Source organism: Hippoglossus stenolepis, chromosome 11 (genome assembly GCF_022539355.2).
Source record: "Hippoglossus stenolepis isolate QCI-W04-F060 chromosome 11, HSTE1.2, whole genome shotgun sequence".
Taxonomy (NCBI): domain Eukaryota; kingdom Metazoa; phylum Chordata; class Actinopteri; order Pleuronectiformes; family Pleuronectidae; genus Hippoglossus; species Hippoglossus stenolepis.
In genome coordinates this window covers 114944-138370 of record NC_061493.1, presented here as the reverse complement: position 1 = coordinate 138370, position 23427 = coordinate 114944, and the positions used below count along the sequence as shown (strand labels likewise).

Below are 23427 nucleotides of genomic sequence, written 5' to 3'. Positions count from 1 at the left end.
TCAGTGCGTATGCGTCCGGTGATGAGAGATGATGTTCATGCCGCTGTACCCTGTGGCCATGGGCGATCGTGGACAGGGCTTACGTGATGGCGAAGTCCACCCAGAGGTGGAAGCGCAGACACTGCTGATGAAACTCTCCGCACCTGCAGCCTCTGCAGAGGCCGCGCACTTCGGCTGCCTCTCACCTGGAGCAAGACGGGGAGAAGATATCAATCACATTTCAATTCTTATAGCCCATGTTCACAGAATGACAATTTGCCCTCATAGGGTTTGGCAAGGTGTGAAACCCTGTTCTTAACTCTCAACAAGAGGAAGAACTACCACATAAACAAGGATTTGGATTTTTGTGTGGCTCCCCAATTCTTAAATCTGCATTCAGTATCAGTGTTTTAAAGCTCCTCACCCACTACAGTGTCAATCTCTCGCAGCAGCTGCAGCTCCACATCTGTTCTGCTTGATCAGCAGCAGCATGAAGAAGGAGCTGACCGGACAGAGTGTCGGCGCGCATCACCATCTCCAGCACGCACTGCACCTGCGTTCTCCGCAAACAGCTTCGCCGTGGAGAACACGTGGAAGTGAACAGACATAGGGGTGGAAGGGCTTAAAGAATGAATCAGGGCTTCATAGTAGTGGTGCACCGATGTATCGGCCGTGTATCGCAGCGGCCGATATTCGCCTGATTGCCATCGGCGATCGGTAATAAACTTGACTTCACCGGTAACATTGGCGGTGTTCATTGGTATGTTTTCTGCAGCCTGCCAATCTGGCATCCAGATTATGGTACACTGATGCGGGTTTACACTGGCGCTGAAGCGCAGTGGCAGCTGCCGCAGCGCAGCGCCAAGGAAAGCCAGGCGCCTCATCCACCCCCTGTTAAACCTTTGTGCGGTTCACATGGGCTGCGATGCGCTCGCTTCAGCGCCAGCACCCTCACGATGGTTTCGCGTGCGGCAGCGTATCGCTCCAGGAAACAGACTGAGAAATGATTTTAAACGATATAAATGACATATTTGATATGATATAAATGATCAAATATGCATCCCATACTTTGTATTCCCCTTCTGTTGTCCTGGAGTTTTAATTTTCCCAATCACATAATAATGTCCCCCTCTGCCCATCCACTACAGCCACACAAGCAGTCATATAGATAAAAAGAGAAGAGGGGAAAGGCTTTGCTTGGAGAATACGTCATTGAACGGAGTTATATCCATCGTGGACAATCGGAGCTGGCTTCGGCGGAAAATGGTCCGGTGTGAACAGCCAGGCATCTAAATTACACTTGTCACTTTTTCAGTTTTTCATATTATTCAAGTAATAAACAAATATCGTGTCGTATCGACTTTCTCGGCTAGATTGTTGTTTTAAATATCGGTATCGACCAAAGAATTCCCTGATGCATCCCTACTTCATAGTTTTTACCAAAGAAATGGCAGACACGCGAATTCCCAGACTGACCTGTGCAAATATGAGGCCTGTGGTGAAGTTGATGTTGTCCAGTTTATCTGCCTGCTCACATCTCTCTCTTCTGCTGTTCCACCAGGTCCCTAACGTGGCTATTATATTTGGCTGAAGAGAAAATAACTTAAAAACACCTGGAGAAGTGTGATCGTAAGAATAGTTGAGTGAGAACGTGGACTCACACTGCCGCCTTGTGCCTCTGGTGGATCCAGTCCAATCTGAAGTACATGTCTGGTTTGATTAACACAGTTTGCCACGTGTCAAAAATACTTCGAATCTTCACCAGCAGCTCTTTCTCTGCACACAGAGTTCACAGATGCATCAAATACACAACGCAGATTGAGCATAAATTCACTTCATCTTAACTGAGCCAAGCTGATGAACCCAAACTGTCATGTCCCTGCAAGCCCTGTCTTGTGCATTTGCATCTTCAGAATGAACCATCCATGCCTCCTCACCAATATTGACGGGCACGTCCAGGAAGAGTCTGTTGGAGATGTCGACCGCGTGCAGCGCAGCAAACCGAGGACGTCGACGTGAGCCAAACTGTCCAGGTCGTCCAGGTGAGTCTGCGTGGAGGAAGGCGAGACCTCCACTGCTTCTGTCCTGTCAGGCGGACACAGAAACACACGTTTCCTGGACTTTAATATTCAAGTCCTGAATACCTGGACCTGTGAATATGTCTGAAGGTGTTAGAATGTTACCTCTGGTGAAATGGGTGCGTATCTTTTCCAAAGGGACATGTTGTTGTTGAAGATGATGCCTCTCTCGTACATGCTGATGCAACTCAGTCCCTGCTTGCTCCCAAACGTGACGTGTAATGTCCATTCTTCAGCGCGTGTGTAAACGGCTGATGCCCTTGGGTGAAAATAAAAGAATAAATCACTTACAGATTGTAAATTATCATGAGAAAAATACCCAGAATATACTTAAGCACTCAGGACAAACCTGCTGAGGATGAGTGTCTCCTCCATCGATCAGACTCTGACAATGTCTCCATACTTCTTTGTTGTAGTTGCTGGCTGTGCCTATACCCGTCCACATGAATCTCACGTATGAGAGAAGTGGCCCCAGGCCCAGACAGAAAGGTGGACCTGTTGTAGACTGACAGATAAATATACTTCGGCACGGCCACAAGTAAAGAAACTCTGCGAAGTGTCAAAGCTCAAACACGACTAAGGAGGACCCACCTGGCACGGTTCCCGCCTGTGTGGCTCCAGGCGACCAGCAGCACACGAAAGCAGGATCAAGGTCCTGGTGTCCACCGAGACGCCTGGTGTTCCCACTGCGGTGGCGTTTGGGGCGTGGGACCAGGTCCCCAGTGCGGCGAGATCTACGGAGTCATCGCCATGTCACAAGCAGGGATCCGATCCATAGGAAGACTTGAATTTGAAAAACAACCCGCTTACGACTGCACAAACATGATGAAAGCTGCCCCAGACAATCCCTTCCTCTTTATAGGCAGTGGGAGCTGGTTACAAGCCAGGTCAGGGTAATGCAAACGCCACAACACTGCAGTGAAATGGTAAACAATACACTTGTAACCTTGAGGGGTGGAGGTGCCAGCGCCCTTGAGCGAACAGGACTTTGTTCCGTGGGTATGTTGTGATGCGCCGAACATCAAAAGGATCTGGTATGAAACGCTGAGAACTGCCACCTGGGCTCTGAGATGGAATCTGTGTTATTGTTTGTGGTATTGTAAAGTTATCAGTCTGGCAAAATTACACTTTCAATTTCTGTCTGCAGGTTAAGATGAGGTTTCTTTCAGGTTTTTTCTAGCAAAGGGAGAAAGAGAAAAGAAAGCAGAATTTTTAAAATGTTGAATATAGTTTTTAATGATAAATACTGTAACAATCTCTCTTTATCTCCTCGCTTTTGAATTTGTCATGGTAGTGACAAATTCTAATTACCCTCAGATTCCTCCATTAGACTGCCAGTAGATGGAGAAGCAGAGCTGTGATCCATATTAAAGATGTTTACTGTGACATAAGCTGTGAAAACAAAACCATATACTTTCATAACAACGGCGACTCTTGAGCTCTATACTAAAGCCAGGTGGTTATATCATTAGATAATCTTTTTGGGGTTGATTTTCCATTGATTTAATGTTATACATATGTCATTTCATTTTTAGATTTTACTGGCAGATACCACATTAAAATTAAAAGTGGTATTTTACAAATTCTTTTCTGGTTTCTGTCCAGATTTATAACCTCTAACACCACCATGTTTCCATTGCGTTATTTCATTTTATATAGTATTTTTTTGTTCATTTAGTTTGCTCTTTTATACCTTTGTTGTGTTTTTCTAATGTCTTTGTACATAGAAACATATTGTATCTACTGTGAAACCTGTGAGTAACAAACATTGTAATTTTTATTTATAACCAACTTGTAATGTGATGTTATATATATATGAATGAAATAGAAATATATATTGTGTTTCAAATATATAACACTAACGATGATTTTGTGTTAACATTTAGATAGTATTTTATTCATATATCCCTTTGAGTAACTAACTATTGTTGTTTTATTATTGATGAATATTTTTATGAAGTATTTGCCCTTGTCTTTTATTTCTGCATAATTTTTAAGTCCATCCAGGATTATTTAATTTAATTTTAATTTTATTAAATAAATACATTTTTATTGATTCATTTATTTTTCCGTTTCTGACAAACATCATGCTCTCTGGCTTTCTGCCTTTGTTCCATTTGCTCGCTCTGTATAAAGGACTCTGTGAATTCACTCAGCATCCTCTACATCTTTGTCTCCACCACATGTGTAGGAATTTGTTCAGAAAGTGAACAAACAAGAGCAACAGAAAGCCAATAAATGTCAGGACATGTATGAAGTCTGAGCGGAATCTATGACTCCTCTGTTACCTTCTGTTTTTACTTTATCATGTTTATACAACAGGGAACAATCCACAAGCATCTTCAGGGTGTTTGTGTGAGTCGGGAAATGAACAGTTGACATACGATGGAGACACAGAGGGATGACGTGCATTAAGAGAGTGGATGTGTATTCAGGCAATTGGCAAATACATATGATCACGACAAATATTGCGACTTGTGCAGCTCCACTCTTTGTTCACTACTCTTTTGTACTCATCCTACATAGTTTAACTTGAAAGATCTGTGAATTTCGTGAGGAGTATCTATTTCTCATTGTGTTGAAGATTATTTTGTGAAGTTAAATGTATATATTTTACAGTTAGTGAATTTATTTGCTTTCTGCTGTTTTCTTTAACGTGGCAAATTTAAGGCTTTAGTGATTTCTTATTCTATATTCTAACAGTGCAATGAAAAGCAGAGCTGAACTTTGTCTCACAGGCAGAGGAGTGGGTGGGAGGATTACGTTTGTAGGACGACATCATCAGGTCATCTTTCTGTCCTTGGCCCGGAGCAGCAGGACGGACTCGACCCTCAGCCCAAGAGAGATAAGGCCGCTTTCAAGCAGCTGCGCCCCAGGGAGGAGGAAACACATGCAGAGAGAGGTCTGCAAGAGAGGTGGCGAAGAATATGTGGACGTGTTGACATATTCCCACAGGCGTGATTCATTTTATTGGGTCAAATGATTGCAGCTTTCCAAACATTCAAGTGTCCAGATATGAAATCTCCTTTAACGTCATTGTGGGTCAATTCCTGCTTCTCACTCAGCAGCGACAGGTGAGTGAAAGGCAACAAAGGAACGACCTCCAGCTCTATAGGACTGTGTGTACGTACACATGCACACATCTGCTGGAGCAATTCAAGCTGTCAGAGACCTCAGTGACCTACAGCCTCAGGCAGGAACACACACACACACACACACACACACACACACACACACACACACACACACACACACACACACACACACACACACACACACACACACACACACAGAGAGAGGCAGGAAGAGGTAAGAGTGGTGAAGGAAAGCAGACATGACAACATTACTGTTAGAGATTCAGGTCGTGAGCTCTTTTGACCAGAGCTGGAATGTGTGTGTGTGCGTATCTCATTTTGTGACATCTTTTCCAACACAACACTGAACCTGAACCTGTAAGGACCAGTAGAACTCATGAGGACCAAGGTCTGGTTTTAATGAGGCAAAACTTTAATTTTGAGGTCCTGGTTAAGGTTAGTGATAAGATGTGAGTTGTGATTAGGTTAAAGGGAAACAGCGTTGCAGCCAAATCCAATACAATAGAGGTAAATGGTGACTCCTTCTTCAAACGTATAAAAACAACAGAAAAATATTAAACCACTCAGGTAGAAGAGAAACATAGTGATGGCTTGTGAGGGTTTCCCATGTGTAGGAATTTGTTCAGTAAGTGAACAAACAAGAGCAACAGAAAGCCAATAAATGTCAGGACATGTATGAAGTCTGAGCGGAATCTATGACTCCTCTGTTACCTTCTGTTTTTACTTTATCATGTTTATACAACAGGAACAATCCACAAGCATCTTCAGGGTGTTTGTGTGAGTCGGAAATGAACAGTAGACATACGATGGAGACACAGAGGGATGACGTGCATTAAGAGAGTGGATGTGTATTCAGACAATTGGCAAATACATATGATCACTACAAATATTGCGACTTGTGCAGCTCCAGTCTTTGTTCACTACTCTTTTGTACTCAACCTACATAGTTTAACTTGAAAGATCTGTGAATTTCCTGAGCAGTATCTATTTCTCATTGTGTTGAATTCAAATTCAGATTATTTTATGAAGTTAAATGTATATATTTTTACAGTTAGTGAATTTATTTGCTTTCTGCTGTTGTCTTTAATGTGGCAATTTTAAGGCTTTAGTGATTTCTTATTCTTTATTCTAACAGTGCAATGAAAAGCAGAGCTGAACTTTGTCTCACAGGCAGAGGAGGTGGGTGGGAGGATTACGTTTGTAGGACGACACATCAGGTCATCTTTCTGTCCTTGGCCCGGAGCAGCAGGGCGGACTCGGACCCTCAGCCCAAGAGAGATAAGGCCGCTTTCAAAGCAGCTGCGGCAGGGAGGAGGAAACACAACCAGAGAGAGGTCTGCAAGAGAGGTGGTGAAGAATATGTGGACGTGTTGACATATTCCCACAGCGTGATTCATTTTATTGGGTCGAAATGATTGCAGCTTTCCAAACATTCAAGTGTCCAGATATGAAATCTCCTTTAATGTCATTGTGGGTCAATTCCCTGCTTCTCACTCAGCAGCGCTCGGAGCACGGTGAGTGAGAGGCAACAAAGGAACGACCTCCAGCTCTATAGGACTGTGTGTACGTACACATGCACACATCTGCTGGAATGTGTGTGTGTGTGTGTGTGTGTGTGGTGTGCGTGTACTCATTTTTGTGACATCTTTTTCCAACACTGAACCTGAACCTGTAAGGACCAGTAGAACTCATGAGGACCAAGGTCTGGTTTTAATGAGGCAAAACTTTAATTTTGAGGTCCTGGTTAAGGTTAGTGATAAGATGTGGGTTGTGATTAGGTTAAAGGGCAAACAGCGTTGCAGCCAAATCCAATACAATAGAGGTAAATGGTGACTCCTTCTTCAAACGTATAAAAACAACAGAAAAAATATTAAACCACTCAGGTAGAAGAGAAACATAGTGATGGCTTGTGAGGGTTTCCTGTGGGGTGATATGAAAGATCATCCAGCTCTCAATAAAGTCATTATCATTCGTCATCTGCTCTCAGTACAAGAGCTGAATAACCACTACACTCTCACTTTAAAGAGATAGTTCACTTAAAAATGAAATTTCACTCATAATCTACTCACCACTATGCCGATGGAGGGTCCGACGCTGTTTACCCCGAACTCCAAAAGTGTTTTGTGGACTCAAACACTTCACCCACCCTCCATCAGCATAGAGGTGAGTAGACAATGAGTGAATTTTTTGGGTGAACTATCCCTTTGAGGTAAAGGTTTTGGTTCGGCTGTCCACCATGAATGGAGTCAATGCAAAGTTTGAAAAGGATGGCAGCACAAACCTCTTAGTGTGTGTGTGTGTGTGTGTGTGTGTGTGTGTGTGTGTGTGTTATATGGGGCATAGCATTGCTGCAAGGGCATGTGGGTCAGCTACATGAGTCCAGCACCGCACCATGTCAGCAGACAGGCCAATTTACTGACTTGGGCAGTCACAGAAAACACACCAGCTACACCTACCTACAAGTCCAAAAAGTAAATTACAGCCTTTCGCAGTGAAGACTGCTTCAAATGCTGCCATAATGTTTTATGTTAAGCTGACATTTTTCTGGGGAAATGACAGTTTAACCACAGATTGGCCTCAGATTGGACAGATTCAAAGCAATGGAAATGGGTCGTGGTTACAGTTGGTGAATGGAAGCTGTGAAGATGTGACACAGGGAGAAAGCACCGCATCAGGGGGCGACATGGAGGGAGGAGGTGGAGAAGAGAGGGCATGAAGAAGTGGAACTAAGAAGTGACGTTGATGGATTTTGACGGCATGGGTTTTCTTTTCACTCGAAATTTGGGTTTGTAGTAAGAATATTCATACAAAATATAAGTACTATACTCCTAGAATATAAATAAACATCTTCTGCCAGTCAGTTTGTCAGGAGCAATGCATGCGTTCACATGTTGTGTTTTTGAGTGTTTTGTCTGTAAGTGTGTGTGTGTGTGTGTGTGTGTGTGTGTGTGTGTGTGTGTGTGTGTGTGTGTGTGTGTGTGTGTGTGTGTGTGTGTGTGTGTGTGTGTGTGTGTGTGCATGTGTGTGATGTCAGTCTGCCCACGGCGGTGCAGTAGAATGGGTTGTGATGAATATAAATCAGGTGACTGAACAGGCGGGGGTTTCTTCCCAGACAAGCTCAGAAGATTGTGTAATGCCCACTCCTACATTACTGGTTTGAATGCAAGCACATACACACACGTACACAAAACCCCTCGTCCACTTGGTGAACAACACAACAAGCAGTGTATGTACCAGTCTGCCTTCAGATCGACCGCCCGGGTGGAGCTCAGACAACGCAGCTGACTGGACTCGATTTGGAGCTTACAAATAATTTGGACAGGACCTTGACTTTCATCTGAAAATCTCCTTCCTGTTGGATTAGTGTGTCTTTAATTAGTTTGGTTTGAGTTTTGTTGGCACGAGGTGATAAAGCTTCATCTCTGTAGTTTGAGGTCTGTGCTTTTACATTCACTGCTGTACTGGACTTGTGTTCCCCTGTGAATGCTGAGGCTGGCAGGTGACCCCCAGAAAAGAGGAAGTGAAGAGGTGACCATGTGGATCCCGACACCGAGCATGACCCTGCCTCAGCGGCTGGTGCTGTATGGGACGTGCATTGTGGCGTTGCTGAACTCTGTGGGCCTGCTGGTGCTGCTGGTGCGGCAGAATCAGCAGGATGCCAGGCTGGAGCAGACGGAGGCGAGGCTGGTGGAGGTGGAGCAGAGCTCGGGGATGGAGTTCCTCCAGGAGGTGCCCAGGGGAGCGGCGGGGCTGCGGGCGAACACGGGGCAACATCCACAGTACCAGTACTCCAGGAACAAGAGGAGCGAGGAGCTGGAGAAGGAGCTGGAGAAGGAGAAGGAGAAGGAGCTGGAGAAGGAGCATCAGCAGGAGGTTCAGCAGGAGGAGGAACAGGCGCTCTATCCGCAGGAGGTCAGCCAGGAGGTCAGCCAGGAGGCAGAGAAGAAGATGAAGAATGAGCTGAAGCACAAGCACCGACACAGCCAGAGTTACCACAAGGCCCATGTGCAGGACGACATGATGATGATGATGACTTACTCCATGGTCCCGGTGAGATGAGGCACCTGCTGGTCCTTTGTTAATGAGGGAGAGGCGGCAGATACATTTCTATACTGTAGGTATTACTGTGTACAGTGATGACTGATGCAGAATCACCTACTGGTTAAAATGGGTAGTGGTCCTGGGACCATCAGAGGGCCTGAAGGTTCCAGGTGAATGTGTTTTCTTGGTTAGTAGGGGCTCTGATGTAGCGTGAGCAATTTTGTGTCAATTGGACAATGTTACAACTTAATTTTCACACTGATCAGTAGGTGGCGCTATGACCCTGAACTAATACTAATATATGGATGTGTTCAGGTCAGGATTGTGATCATAGGTCAGTAGGTCGGAGCCGGTTGGATACTGCAGAGTGGATTTACAAAGTACTTCCTGTTTCATGGCGAATCAGTAGGTGGCGCTATGACACTGAGGAAATATTGACAAATAGAGCTGTTCAGGCTTGGAATCTAATCATGTGACAGAAGGTTGGTAGTGATAGGACTATGCACACTGGAGTTATGACACACAATGTTGCCACGGTTTGAGGAAATGTCACAATTCTGACCATGGTCCAATGACTTCTCTCAGCTCATTTGAGCTGTATATTGTTAATTAGCCAGGAGCAGTGCATCAAAGTATAAAACATGGCACTTCCTGTAGCCAGCAGGTGGCGCTGTGATTTTAAGAAACGATTTCTGTGTAGATGTCATCAGGCCGGGATTCTTGTCTTAGATGTCTAGTTTGGAGTCGATTGGACCATGTATGTCCGAAGTACAGAACCTCGTGTTTTGATGGCGTGTAATCAAACTTTGATGCCATGCCACAGTCACACCGTGTGATGAAAAATCGATCTTTGAGTTAGTTTTTATCTCCATCTTGTTGTGATGACACTCATCTCAATTTGAAGTTGATCAGATGAAAGCCCTGGGACAAGTTCGTCAAAGTAAAAATGCAGAAGTTTTGTAGATTAGAAGTAGAATCATTGTTTCACCTACATGTGCTGATCTATCCATGGAGCGAGGCCCTTTAATACCTTCGCACCTTTAATTTTTATACTGAAGTCTCTAACCATCATCAGAAATACAACTTTCATCACTGTGCTGGGATAGAGTCGTGACTGCCACTTTGTCTGTGATTCAAAGTTTGAAAATGGAACAACTGTAGTTTGCTCATACCTCCATGTCTTTCCTCGTGTTTTTTTTTTTATGTGCCTTTACCGTAATATAGAATTCCTTCTTAATCTTGGGTTAACCTGCACAAGAATTTGATCAAGTGCCTTTCTGAAAGATCTAAAACTTATAAAATGTTATGTTTCCATGTAAATAAACGTATGTATTCTCATTGGCCTTTTTTTGTGAATGTAAATCAAACGAAATAACCAGTGTCTGCCTGTGAATTGGTAGACGAATCTGGAATTTGTTTGTTCCCAAAGCCACGTCCGATGCTCTCTTCACATTTGCAGTATGTTGTCCAACATCAGAGTTTTTCAAAGGTTAACACTGCATCAAATGACATGAAGTCAGCTTAGAATCATGTTGAAAACTAAAGAATGTTAAAAGTTAAATTGTTCAGTTTGATATCTTTATTTCAGACTGTCAATTGTTGTATGGTCTACGGTTGTAAAATAATCAGATCATTTGAGCTGGGGATCAGTTTCACTGAGTCATTTTGTGTCGCGAAATGGATTCATATAGAGACAACTAACTAACCATTATTACGCCTAGGGTCAGGTACACCTCACCGGTTGTAAATAAGCATTCCTAAGGTAGGTATACGCGATACACAACCAGATAATGCCCTTTGCAGCAACACTAGAAACTAAGTGAATCCATGTTTCCAATGCCTTGCCATCCAAACATCGAATGCAGTTTAAAGGACAATACGATCCATGAGAGGAAAACAGGAAAGAGAGGCTTCTCCATCGGGCTGTGTGAAAACAGCTGGAGCAAGTCCGCACTGGGAGATGCTGGTGGATGTGGGCTGCAGCGACTTACAGTCCCATCACATATTGCCGCTACCACTCCTAAGACTTGACTCTGATAATCTGCCCAATACCATGCATCGTCTACTTTAGAACTGACAGCACTTAGGTGATAATGCTGATGAAGTAAATGTGAGAGGAAAGGCTAGCTGTGGTATGCAGACTTTGCATTATGGCACAGCAATGGCTGGAAAGCAATAGCTTGCCCTGTGGAGGCTACTGCAACTATTAGGTTGCACAAAGATCTGAGATCCACCGACAAGCCCTGCGCTGACCACAAAAAGAAACATCACACACTGCAGAACGCAGATGGGGTGGCTCTGGATCAGAGGAAAGATCCCAATCAACCCAAGATGCTATGGGACATGCACCCAGGTCTGATCAACCTGTAGACCTGTTTTAAAAGAGGATGCTCTTGTGATTAAAAGACCTAAACACCTGATGACGCCGTAAGGTATACAACCGAAGATATGTCCCCAATATCCGCTGGTGGTCACTAACATCCGCCAATATCAACTGGCAATAGGCAAATTGCTGCGGTCGAACGTATAAGTAACATTCTCCATCTTGTCCTATGTCCTAAAAATGGCAAGCAACTGAAGTTATGTCCCTAATATCTGGCCAGGCTCCCAACACCTGCTAACATCTAATGTTTTTTTGTGGTAATTTGCAGGAAGACCTTCTAGATTTGACAAGGGATATTTCTCCTACATCTTATCCTATATATTAAATCATATAAACTCTTGTTGCTTTTACATAAGTGAGATATAAAAACATGTTGCAGTTATAATATTTCCTTCTTCCTGCAGAAATTTAACTCCAAAACTGGAACTAGCTGAGATCTCAAATTTCAAAAAAATTGGTACAAACACAATCAAGTAACACCGTAGTTTATTTTATTTATAGTCAGCAGCAATCTGTGTCTTATTCTGAAAATATCTGACAGTTAGATGTTGGCTATCGGGTGATTTGATCACCAGCCATAATGAGGTCACTTACTGCCTTATGGGGCAGCTTGTTGGAGCTAAGTTCAGTGTGAAGGCATGATGGCTGATGAATTCAAAGGAAGAAACTAAACTTGCACTCTGTGAAACTGAAATTTCAGCTTGTAAAACAGCAAAACTTAGTCCTGTGGAATAAACTTGAGAATAAAATGATTCAATTTTTGAATCTTTAATAATTGTTTGAAATATGGGAGGGAAACTTATACCTGGAGAAAAGCCACAACAAGACTTAAGTTTCTCTGAGGAATAAATACTGAGAGCAAATAATTCCATTTTACATTTTATTCATTTTTATAAATGTGGGATAACAGAGCACTGAGAAAAACATATTTTAAATTTGAAAGTGAAGCTTACTGGGAATACTTCATCTACCTTTTATCTCCAAGAAGGAAGAGGGTTTCTGCTCTGAAAGAGGAGAAGAAGCCAGCTTTTGCACAGGCGTCTTTTCAAAGAGGAGCCAATTGATATCTCAAGTTCTGGATCTCAAAAGAAAGGAAACCAATAGCATCTCTGGACAAGGATACTTCTTACACAACCTCTGAAAATGACCTCATCAAGGATTGTGTTAAAGTGGAAAGCTGAGTCAATGTCTTTGACCTGCCCAAATTTCCAGCAGATGATGACTTGCAGTCTGTTATGTCGATATCAGTCCAGTCACCTTGCCTTCATTATAGCTTCGTGTGATGAGCTGGTCCAAGAGAACACTGACATACATTTTACATCTGTCTGCTGCCAGCATCTTGCAACTTTCTCTCGGAGTTCCTGTCTGATGATGCTGGAGTTCTCCTTTTCTTTGCTGACCCTCTGATGATGTTGTTCGTTTCTGATCTTTTCTCCCCACGCTGACCACTGCCAGTGCTGTCTGCCTCCCGACATCTTCTCCCTCAATGCCAAGCAACCTGATGATGTTGACCGCTCGATCTTTTTATTCCCACTGCCGCTGACCACTGATGATGTTGACTGCTTCGATCTTTCTCCTCAATGCTGCTGACTCCTGGATGATGTTGACTGCTTCGATCTTTTCTCCCTCGCTGCTGACTCTGATGATGCTGACTGTTTTCCGCCCTCTTCCTCCGCCTGCTGACCTCTGATGAAGTCTGCCTGATCCTTTCCTCCTCAATTCCGTTGAACACTACAGGTTGACTCTTCTCGGTCTTTCATTCTCCGCTGCTGACCTCTGATGATGTTGACTGCTTCAAGTGTTTTCTCCTCAATGCCGCTGACTACTGATGATGATGACTGCTTGTTTGTTTCAGTGAGTCGATGGCCATAAAGCCTCTGACACCCTTTGTGTGGCAGTTAACTCTGGCTGTTCAGCCACCAGCTTATCAAGGATAGAAAACAAAACACTCCCTGGTCTGAATGTCTGCATAGATATGCCTCAAAAGTACTTTCAGGAACAGCCACCTTTTCACTGGACCTGAACCCAATGTCTGAATTCCTCCAGGTGCGATGTGCGCATAGATGAGGATCTGAAAGCTGCTCTTTGTGAATACAAGAATCTTCAGATGTAGGCTTTTTTCAGTGCTCTGAATGCAGAACTTACTTCCACCTCCCGGCCTTCTCCAGAAGCACAGTGTCAATACTTAGCCATCAATGACTGTATCAGCCTCCCTATTGACTCTTGGTCTCCTCCTTGAATTTTTCATGCACTCCTGTCAGTATTTGAAGGCCCCTGCTGTGGCAAAAAGTCTCTTATGAAAAGACTATTATTGATCGTCCTCATTCCTTTACTGATTGAGAGGTTTGGCTGTGGAGATTCCTTTCTCATTTTTTTGCTTCCTTATTGATTGACTTAATAATTTTATCTAAAGCCAGCATCAATCTCTGAGAAAACGATGAACTGAGAAAGAGGCCGTCATTGAACTCATTAAAGAAGTCTGTGATGTCAGTCAAATCTATTAAGTTACTTTCTGACAAGAATTTTCCCCACTGTCCATACTGCTTGTTGAGCTGGAACCTCCTCTGGAGGGAACTACCTGACTTGGAGCTGACTTCTGAAGAGTGGAGTTTGAAGAGGTCCTACACATCAGAAACGGGATCATCTGAAGCGTCCTGTTCCTCTGAGGAAATGGCCTCGACTCGCCCTGGGCGCGATTGACACTCGAGCAAGAGTTGGATTTTGCATCTGCCTTTAACGTCTCTTGCAGGGCATGGGTCAGATCATCTTCTGGACTTTAGTAAGCACGAGGCGGTTGGTATATATTTCCCCTGTGAGCCTGCTACAGGAGCTTGGTAGACAGCAGGAGCGTTGACAGTCTTCGTCACTCTCTTCTAAGAATTCAAGTCTGGTGAGCTTATCCAAACTCTTGTGACTTTGCTGTGCCTGGTGAAAGACTGTCGCTGAGAGCAAGCCGCCCAGAATGGACCACTCTTCCTCAGACAAGGGTGCACGACACGCTTTGCAATGGCATTTGAAACGGTCAGTCATTAATCTCCAGTAGAAGATCTGCCAACATGAATGTTGTAGCTTCATCCGGTTTGCATGACTTCTTAACAGCTCCTACTGCTCTGGCAAGTGACCTTCGTAAAGTGACTCGGAAGTGCACGGGCGTGACAGTCTCTACCTCTATATATCGATTTGTTCTACCTCCTATGATTCCAATATTTACCAGAAGGTTTGCCCAAATGGTTACGAATTGTTATTTTCGCTGTTCAAGCACGTGTGCTTTCCAAATTCTCATGAAAATCTCATCTTCTTTGTTCCACCAATCTTTATTGGTTAGAGGCAGACTGATTCTTCACTTTATTTTTCTCTGAGATAAAGAGCATCTTTAAAGAATAGAAAGGGAATTGAAGCAAAGGAGCTGCAAAGGAATTGAAGCAAAAGGGGGAAGCTAAAGGAATTGGAAGCAAAGGAGGTTTAAGAAATTCAACAAAGGGGGTTAAAGGGACTATGATGTGAATAATAGATCAGTGAAACCATAAACTGCTTGGTTCTGCTGCCGCCTGGCTTGATTTTACTGCAGCATCCGGGGCCCGCACCACCAGGCTCAGACACAGTTTCATCCCCCAGGACATAAGACTTTTAAACTCCTCCAATCCTCTGCAATAACCCACTAAACCAGCACCTTAGCATATTTGCACTATTGCACATAATTGCACTATTGTTTTTTTCTTTAGTGCATATATATACATTTAGACATGCTGTATATATTTTATTTTCTATTTTGAATTTTTTTGATATCTCTATTTTCTATTATTTTATTCTAATATTTTTGCTTGTAATATCTTGAGCATTGGGCTATAAGAGAGCCTGTGACCCAAGCATTCTTACTGCCAGCCACTGCTTAATGTAACCACAGCATTTGACAATAAACTCTTGAATCTGAATTTGAATCGATCTTTGTATTGCAGTACCTTCTAGGAAACGTGTACTCAACTCAGCAGACATGTAATCATTCAAACACTCTGCTTAATCTATGACAATACCATGACATGTTAGCTGTGCTATCTTCTGGGATCACATGATCAAAGTCCCTTTCCCAACATATTTTAAGGCCTCCAACTTTGGAAATGTATATAAATATAATCATAGAGTTTTGATGCTCCTTATTTTTGTGCTCCATCTTAGGTGAGATCTTCAATTCTAGTTGTACTGAAAAATGTGTTTATTTGAAATACAGTAATGTCGCAATTTAAGCACCAATGCCTAGGTACACCTGAGTGGAACTACGCAGTCCTACAAAATGCCATATTATAAGTAAATATTGTACATTCACAAAGGTAGGACATGTTTTAGGGCTGTTGGTGTTGGATTGTATTAGTTTTAGCTTGGTGTACCTAATAAACTGCTTCACTTAGTTCCTTATGTAATACGTTACCCTTCATGTCCATTGTATAATACTTTGCATTGTCAGGATTTGTTCTTGCAGTTGAAAACAAATGATATAAGATAATCAGAAATAAAATCTACATATTTTTCATTTGGAGAAGTGATGAATGTCACTGTCTGATCTGTGGCCAGCACCAAAGTTGGGAGAGATCTGCCATTTTGTTTATGGTTTGTATTACATATATATTTAATAAAAGCACTTTTTAAGTCGACCTAAATACAAATGACTTCTGAGTCCTTTTTCATTGCTTTTCAAATGTCAGTTTTTACTATGTATGACTGATCTGTGGAGAAAGGCATTTTCTTCTTCATCATTCCTGTGTATGCTGAGTGAATATTATAGAAGTGACACTAAATCTGATTCTGATTGTGTTGCAAGTTGATTTAGCGAGCATCACACAAGCTACATAAAACCTGAACAATATGAGCTCTCTACAGAAATATCAGTAGTGGTATGTACTAACCAGTAACTAACTAAAAGCTAAGAGCAGGTTCACAATGAACAATGGGGAAACATATGCTGCCTGTACATTCTGCCACACTCAAACCTTTGCTCTCTAGATCTTGGCCACGTGTATTCAGTATCCGGCATCCACATTTAGATTTAAAGATGGAAAATAATTATATTTACCAGAGTTTAAATTGATAAAAATAAGAGTCAGGTTCACAACTGGCTGAGACAAATCATTTGAGAAAATAGGTTTAAGAATAGAGAGGATGATCAGTTTTTTCCGAGCATGGGAAGTTCTGAGTTAAATCACATAGCAACTGTACCAAACTGCAATGTGCCGGATTGGGGGAGCGTATGAATGTTGGCTTAACTGGAAGTGAATATCAGGGACTTCACCTAATCTCCAAGTCTCAGTGTCTCCTATCACACCCCTGATCTGGACTCAGCTCCACCAAGAGAACAACCACAGCCAGCAGTGGTGCAGCCTGATGACCAGTCGACACCTGGGGCTGCCACCACAGAGAGGGCGCAGGCAGCAAGCTCCAGCCATCCCAACCTCTAATACCTAGACTCACCTTGTTGTGCTGGGGGAGGATGTGGACAGTTTCTGAGCATGCCACCACTTCCATATGTGGCAGCCTATTCCACGGCAATGGAAGGACACCTATGGAGGAAGGAATTTTTCTAAGCACCGAGGCGCTTAGTCAGCTATTCCTGCCACGCCCATCTCAAACCATCTGAATGCCCTGCAGGGGGGCTGTTGTTATGACAAAAATGTAGTTTGAGGGAGGTTGAACCCAACACCGGGTTATAGTAATTTGCAGGTTACTGCGAGTTGATGAACTTTCTTTTTGACGCCATCGCCACCATTAAGTGGCGCTTGATGAAAGTCACAGTAATGTTATGTTTACATTATCAAATGTCTTGAGACCCATTTGATACAGTTTCTGACATGCATGAAAGCAGGGAGAGGAGGAATACTCAAGTGCAGATGTCCAAAACAATATTACTTCTTGCCCCACCAGGGCTGCACTAAAGTCAAGATTTCAGTAGATGCCATTTGTATGGACTTTGTTTCATATGTCTAGTTTGGAGTTGATTGGGCCTTGTATATGTCCGAGATACAGAACTCAGGTTTTTGATGGTGTGTACTCAAACCCTTGATGCCACTTTGCCAGTCACACCGTGACGGGTAAATCGATCTTTGAAGTTAGTCTATCTCCGTCTTGCTGTGATGACACTCATCCCACCCTTGGGGCTGATCAGATGAAAGCCCTGACAAGTCTGACAAAGTAAAATGTGAATATGGGCCAAAATGGCTACTAAATGCAAAATGCGGGCTTCCTGTTGCGTTTATAATGCCTTGAGATTTCTTGAAGAATTGGTCACTTATACACCTGGCCTTACGTTTTTTGTGAAGATCGTCAAAGGGAAACTCAGGGGCTGCGCCCAGGTGGCGGCTGAGCAAGGAGACATTTTGCCACACCCATTTTCAAATTACTCCCAGAATACGTAGCATTTTCAGCCACTTTTCTAATTTTCAGCAAGTTTCATAGCTCTTTGAGCATGTTAAAGCTCAAAAGCCATCTATTTGGGTTAGAATAATAATGAATTCTCATATTGCTAGTATCTTTGTCTCTTCTGCCTATCATTCCGTTGTCACTCTACTTCTGAAATGTTACACACCGCCTCGTCTCCATTTCATAAAGCAGAAGTTTTGTAGATTAGAAGAACTCCATTGTTTCACCTACATGCTGATCTGATCCAAGGAGCGAGGCCCTTTAATACTCCTCGCGACTTTAATCTTTACATTGAAGTTCTTAAATTCATTATCAGAAATAAGCAATTTTTCATCACTGTGTTGGGATAGAGTCGTGATTGCCATTTTGTCTGTGATTCAAAGTTTGAAAAATGGTCTGTTCGGTGGTTTCGTTTTACACCTCTCCATGTCTTTTTCTGGTGGTGTTTTTTTTTTTATGTGTTTTACTGAATAGGAATTTTCCTTAATCTTGTTGATAATTTGCAAATAAGAATTTGATCAAGTGCCTTCTGAAAAAGATCTTAAAACTTATAAAATGTTATGTTTCATGTAAATAAACGATGTGTTCTTTATATTGGCTCGTTTTGTGAATGTAAATCAACGAAATAACCACAGTGTCTGCCTGTGGAATTACAGGATTTTAATCTGAATTTGTTTGTTCTCTAAAGCTAATGTCCAATTTTTCCTCTTCTACATTTGCATGTTGTCCAACATCAGATTTGTGCTGGTTAACACTGCATCAAATGATAATATGAAGTCAGCTTAGAATCATGTTGAAAACTAAAGAATGTTAAAAAGTTAAATTTGTCTAGTTTGATATCTTTATTTCAGACTGTCAACTGTTGTATGGCTCCATGTAAGGTTGTAAAATAATCAGATCATTAAGCTGGATCAGTTTCATCAGCTATTTTGGTGTCATGAATGGATTCATATAGAGACAACTAACTAATAACATTATTACGCTAGGTCAGGCACACATCCTCACTGGTTGTAAAATAAGTATCTCCTAAGGTAGGTATACACGCTGGGATACACAACCAGATAATGCCTTGCAGCAACACTCAGAACCAAGTGAACTGCTACCAATGCCTTGCCATCCAAAACATCGAATGCAAAGCCAGTGACAACATTTATCTCGCGAGAGGAAACAGGGAAAGAGAGGGCCTTCCACTGGGCTGCAGTGGCTGGGGCTGGAGCAAGTCCAGAGACTGGGAGATGCTGCGGATGGGCCAGCGACTTGCGTGTCCATCACATATTGTCTACCACCTCCTAAGACCTGACCTGGATAACGGTCTAATACCATGTGCATCGTCTACTTTTAGAATCACAGTACCCAGGTGGACAATGTTGATGAAGCAAATGAGAGAAAAGGTTGTGGTATGCAGATCTTGCATTTGAGGCACAGCAATGTGGCTGGTGCTAGCTAGCTGTCTCTGTGGAGGTTGGCTGCACCATTAGGTTGCACAAAGATCTGGAGATCTATCACAAGCTCCTGCGCTTGACCACAAAAGAAACATCACACACTGCAGAACGCTGCAGCCAATGGCTCTGGATCAGGAGTGAAAGATCCTAACTGGGCCCCAGATGCAGGTCATGCACCCAGGTCTGATCAACCTGGTGGTGGGCCTCAGCCTGCAAAGAGGATGTCTTGTGATTAAAAGACCTAAACACCTGATGACGCTAAGGTACACAACTGAAGATATGTCCCTAACATCCGCTGGTGGTCACTAACATCCGCTAACATCAACTGGCAATAGGCAAATTGCTGCGGTCGAACGTACAAGGAATATTCTCCATCTTGTCCTATGTCCTAAAATGGTACAACTGAAGTTATGTCCCTAACATCCGCTGGTGGCCCCTAACACCTGCTAACATCTAATGTTTTTTTTGTGGTAATTTGTGCAGAAGACCTTCAGACGTACAAGGGATATTCTACATCTTATCCTATATATTAAATCATATAAAACTCTTGCTGTTTTTTACAAGTGAGATATAAAAACAGGCCAGAGTTGTAATACTTCCTTCTTTCCTGCAGAAATTTAACTCCAAAATTGAATTAGCTGAGATCTCAAATTTCTTCAAAATTAAGAGACAAACACAATCAAGTAACACTGTATCGATTTACGGAGGTCAAAGTGTGGGCAACTGTGTCTTATTCTGGAAAATATCTGATAGTTAGATGCTAATATCGCGATTTGATCACCAGCCATAATGAGGTCACTCTACTTCCACCATACAGCTTGTTGAATGGAGTTCGTGTGAAGGTGCTGATGGCTGATGAATTAAAGAAGAAACTAAATTTAGACTCAGTGGAATGAATTTTCAGCTTGTAAATAGCAAAACTTTTTTAGTCTCAGTGGAATAATCCTGAGAACAAATGATTCGATTTTGAATCTTTTAACAATTGTTTTAAATATGGAGGGAACTGACACTCTGAGAAAGCTACAATAAGACTTTAAGTCTGAGGAATAAATACTGAGAGCAAATAATTCCATTTTTATACATTTTATTCATTTTTATAAATGTGGGGATAACAGGAGCACCTGGAGAAAACATATTTAAATTCTGAAAGTGAAGTCATTTGAATAATATCATCCACTCCTTTTATTCTCCGAAGAAGGAAGAGAAGCCTCTGCTCTGAAAGAGGAGAAGAAGCGGCTTTGTACAGGCGTCTTTTCAAAGAGGAGCGAATTGATATCTCAAGTTCTGGACCCTTAAAAGAAAGGAAACTAATAGCATCTCTGGATACATACTTACACAACTCCTTGAAATGACCCTATCAAGGATTGTGTTGGGGTTGAAAGTTGAGTCAATGTTTTGACTCGCCCAAAATTCTCTCAGCAGATGATGATTTGTGTCTGTTGGTGTCGACATCAGTCCAGGTCACTCGGTTTTATATAGCTTCGTGTGATGAGCTGGTCCAAGAGAACACTGACATACATCTACATCTGTCTGCTGCCAGCATCTTTTGCAATCTTCTCCCTGGAGTTCCTGTCTGATGATGCTGAGTTCCTCCTTTTCTTTGCTGACCTCTACAGATGTTTTTCGTTCGTTCTGATCTTTTCTCCTCAATGCTGCTGACTACCGCTGGTGTTGTCTGTTTCCGATCTTTTCTCCCTCAATGCTGAACTCTGATGATGTTGACTGCTTTCCGATCTTTATTCCCACTGCTGACCACTGATGATGTTGACTGCTTCTGATCTTTCTCTCTCAATGCTGACCTCTGATGATGTTGACTGCTTCGGTTCTTTCTTCCTCCGCTGCTGACCTCTGATGAAGTCTGCTTCGACTCCTTCTCCTCAATTCCGCTGAATATCAAGCAGTTGACTTCTCTGCCCTTCATTTCTCCGCTGCCGACCCTCTGATGATGTTGATCGTCATGTTTTCTCCTCAATGTGACTACCGATGATGATGACTGCTTGTTTGTTTCAGGAGAGTCGATGGCCATAAAAGCCTCTGACACCCTTTTTGTGGGCAGTTAACTCTGGTTGTTCAGCCACTCAGCTTATCAAGGACAGAAAACAAAATACCCTGGTCTGAATGTCTGCATATATGCCCCCCTGTGTGCATTTAGAAATGTTTCTACCTTTTCACTGGACCTGAACTAATGTCTGAATTCTCCAGGCATGATGTGCGTATAGATGAGGATCTGAGTGCCGTTTTGGTACAAGAACTCCTTTTCAGATGTAGGCTTCTTTTTCTAGGGAGCCGACAGAACTTCACTTCCACCTCCCGCCTTCTCCATAGCTATTATGTCAATACTAGCCATCAATGACTGTATCAGCCTCCCATTGACTTTGGTCTCCTCCTTGAATTTTTCGCACTTCTGTCAGTATTTAAGGTTCTTTGCTGTGGCAAAAGTCTCTATGAAAAGACTATTGGATCGCCCTCATTCCTTTACTGATTGAGAGGTTTGGCTGTGAGATTCCTTTCCATTTTTGCTTTCCTTATTGATTGACTCCAATAATTTCATCTAAAGCTATATCAATCTCTGGAGGAAAACGATGAATTGAGAAAGAGGGGCTGTCATTGAACTCATTAAAGAAGTCCGTGATGTCAGTCAAATCTATTGTTGATTGTTTCCTGACAAGCATCTTCCCACTGTCCATACTGCTTGCTGCTGAACCTCCTGAGGAACTACCTGACTTGAGCCGACTCCCCCAAGAGTGGAGCTTCTGAAGAGGTCCTGGCACATCAGAATGGGATCATCTGAAGCCGCCCTGTTCCTCTGAGGAAATGGCCCGGGACTTCTGCCTAAAGCTGACACACTCTCGAGCAAGAGTTGGATTTTTGCATCTGCCTTAACGTCTCAGGTACAACAGATCATCTTCTGACTTTAGTGTTAATGAGGCGGTTGGTATAGGGCTTCAGAGCCTGGCCACAGGCGGAGCTTGCAGGACAGCAGGAGTTGACAGTCCCTTGCCATTCTTCCTACAACCGGGTCTGTGAGCTGTCCAAACTCTTAGACTTTGTTGTGCCTGGTGAAAGACTGTCGTTGAGGAGGCCGCCTCAGAATGGACCTAACTCTTCCTGTGACAAGGGTGCATCGACACGCCTTTGCAATGGCATTTGAAATTGGTCGTCATTAACTTCAGCAGAAGATCTGCCAACATAAATGCTAGAAGCTTCATCCGGTTTGCATGATTTCAATAGCTCCTACTGCTCTGCAGTGATCTTCGTAAAGGACTCGGTACGGGCGGACAGTTCTGCTCTCTCATATCGATTTGTTTCACTCTCCGAAAGTGATTTTCCATTAAGTACTGTTGTTTGTTTCAATGTGTGTTACTTAATTAAGTTATTTTCGCTGTTCAAGATGTGTTTCCAAATTCTCATGAAAATCTCTTATCTTCTTGTTCTACCAATTCGCTAAGTTAGTGCAGACTGATTCTTCACTTTTATTTTTCTGAGATAAAGATATCTTTAAAGAATAGAAAGGGAATTGAAGCAAAGGAGTTTAAAGGAATTGGAAGCAAAGGGGTTAAAGGAATTGAAGCAAAGGAGGCTTAAGAAATTCAAACAAAGGGGGTTAAAGGGACTATGATGTGACTTAATAGATCAAAGGAACTATAAACTGTTTTGTTTGCTGCCGCCTGGGCTGACGGTACCGCAGCATCCGGGGCCTGCACCACCAGGCTCAGACACAGCTTCATCCCCAGGACATAAGACTTTTTAAACTCCTCCAATCTGCAATAACTCCACTAAACCAGCACCTTAGTATATTTGCACTATTGCAATAAGCACTGTACTATTGTTTTTTTCTTTAGGTGTATATATATATATTTAGATATGCTGTATATATTTTATTTTCATTTTAAATTTTGATATTCTATTTTCTATTATTTTATTCTAATATTTTTGCTTGTAATATTCGGAGCATTGTTATAAGAGAGCTCTGTGACCCATATATTTTCATTGCTGGGCGACTG

At 42.6% G+C, this 23427-nt stretch overlaps 1 pseudogene; it reads right to left on the bottom strand.

Moving 5' to 3' along the window:
* LOC124854481 lies at nucleotides 1-4836 on the bottom strand (annotated as a pseudogene).
* Between the last annotated feature and the right edge of the window lie 18591 nt (nucleotides 4837-23427).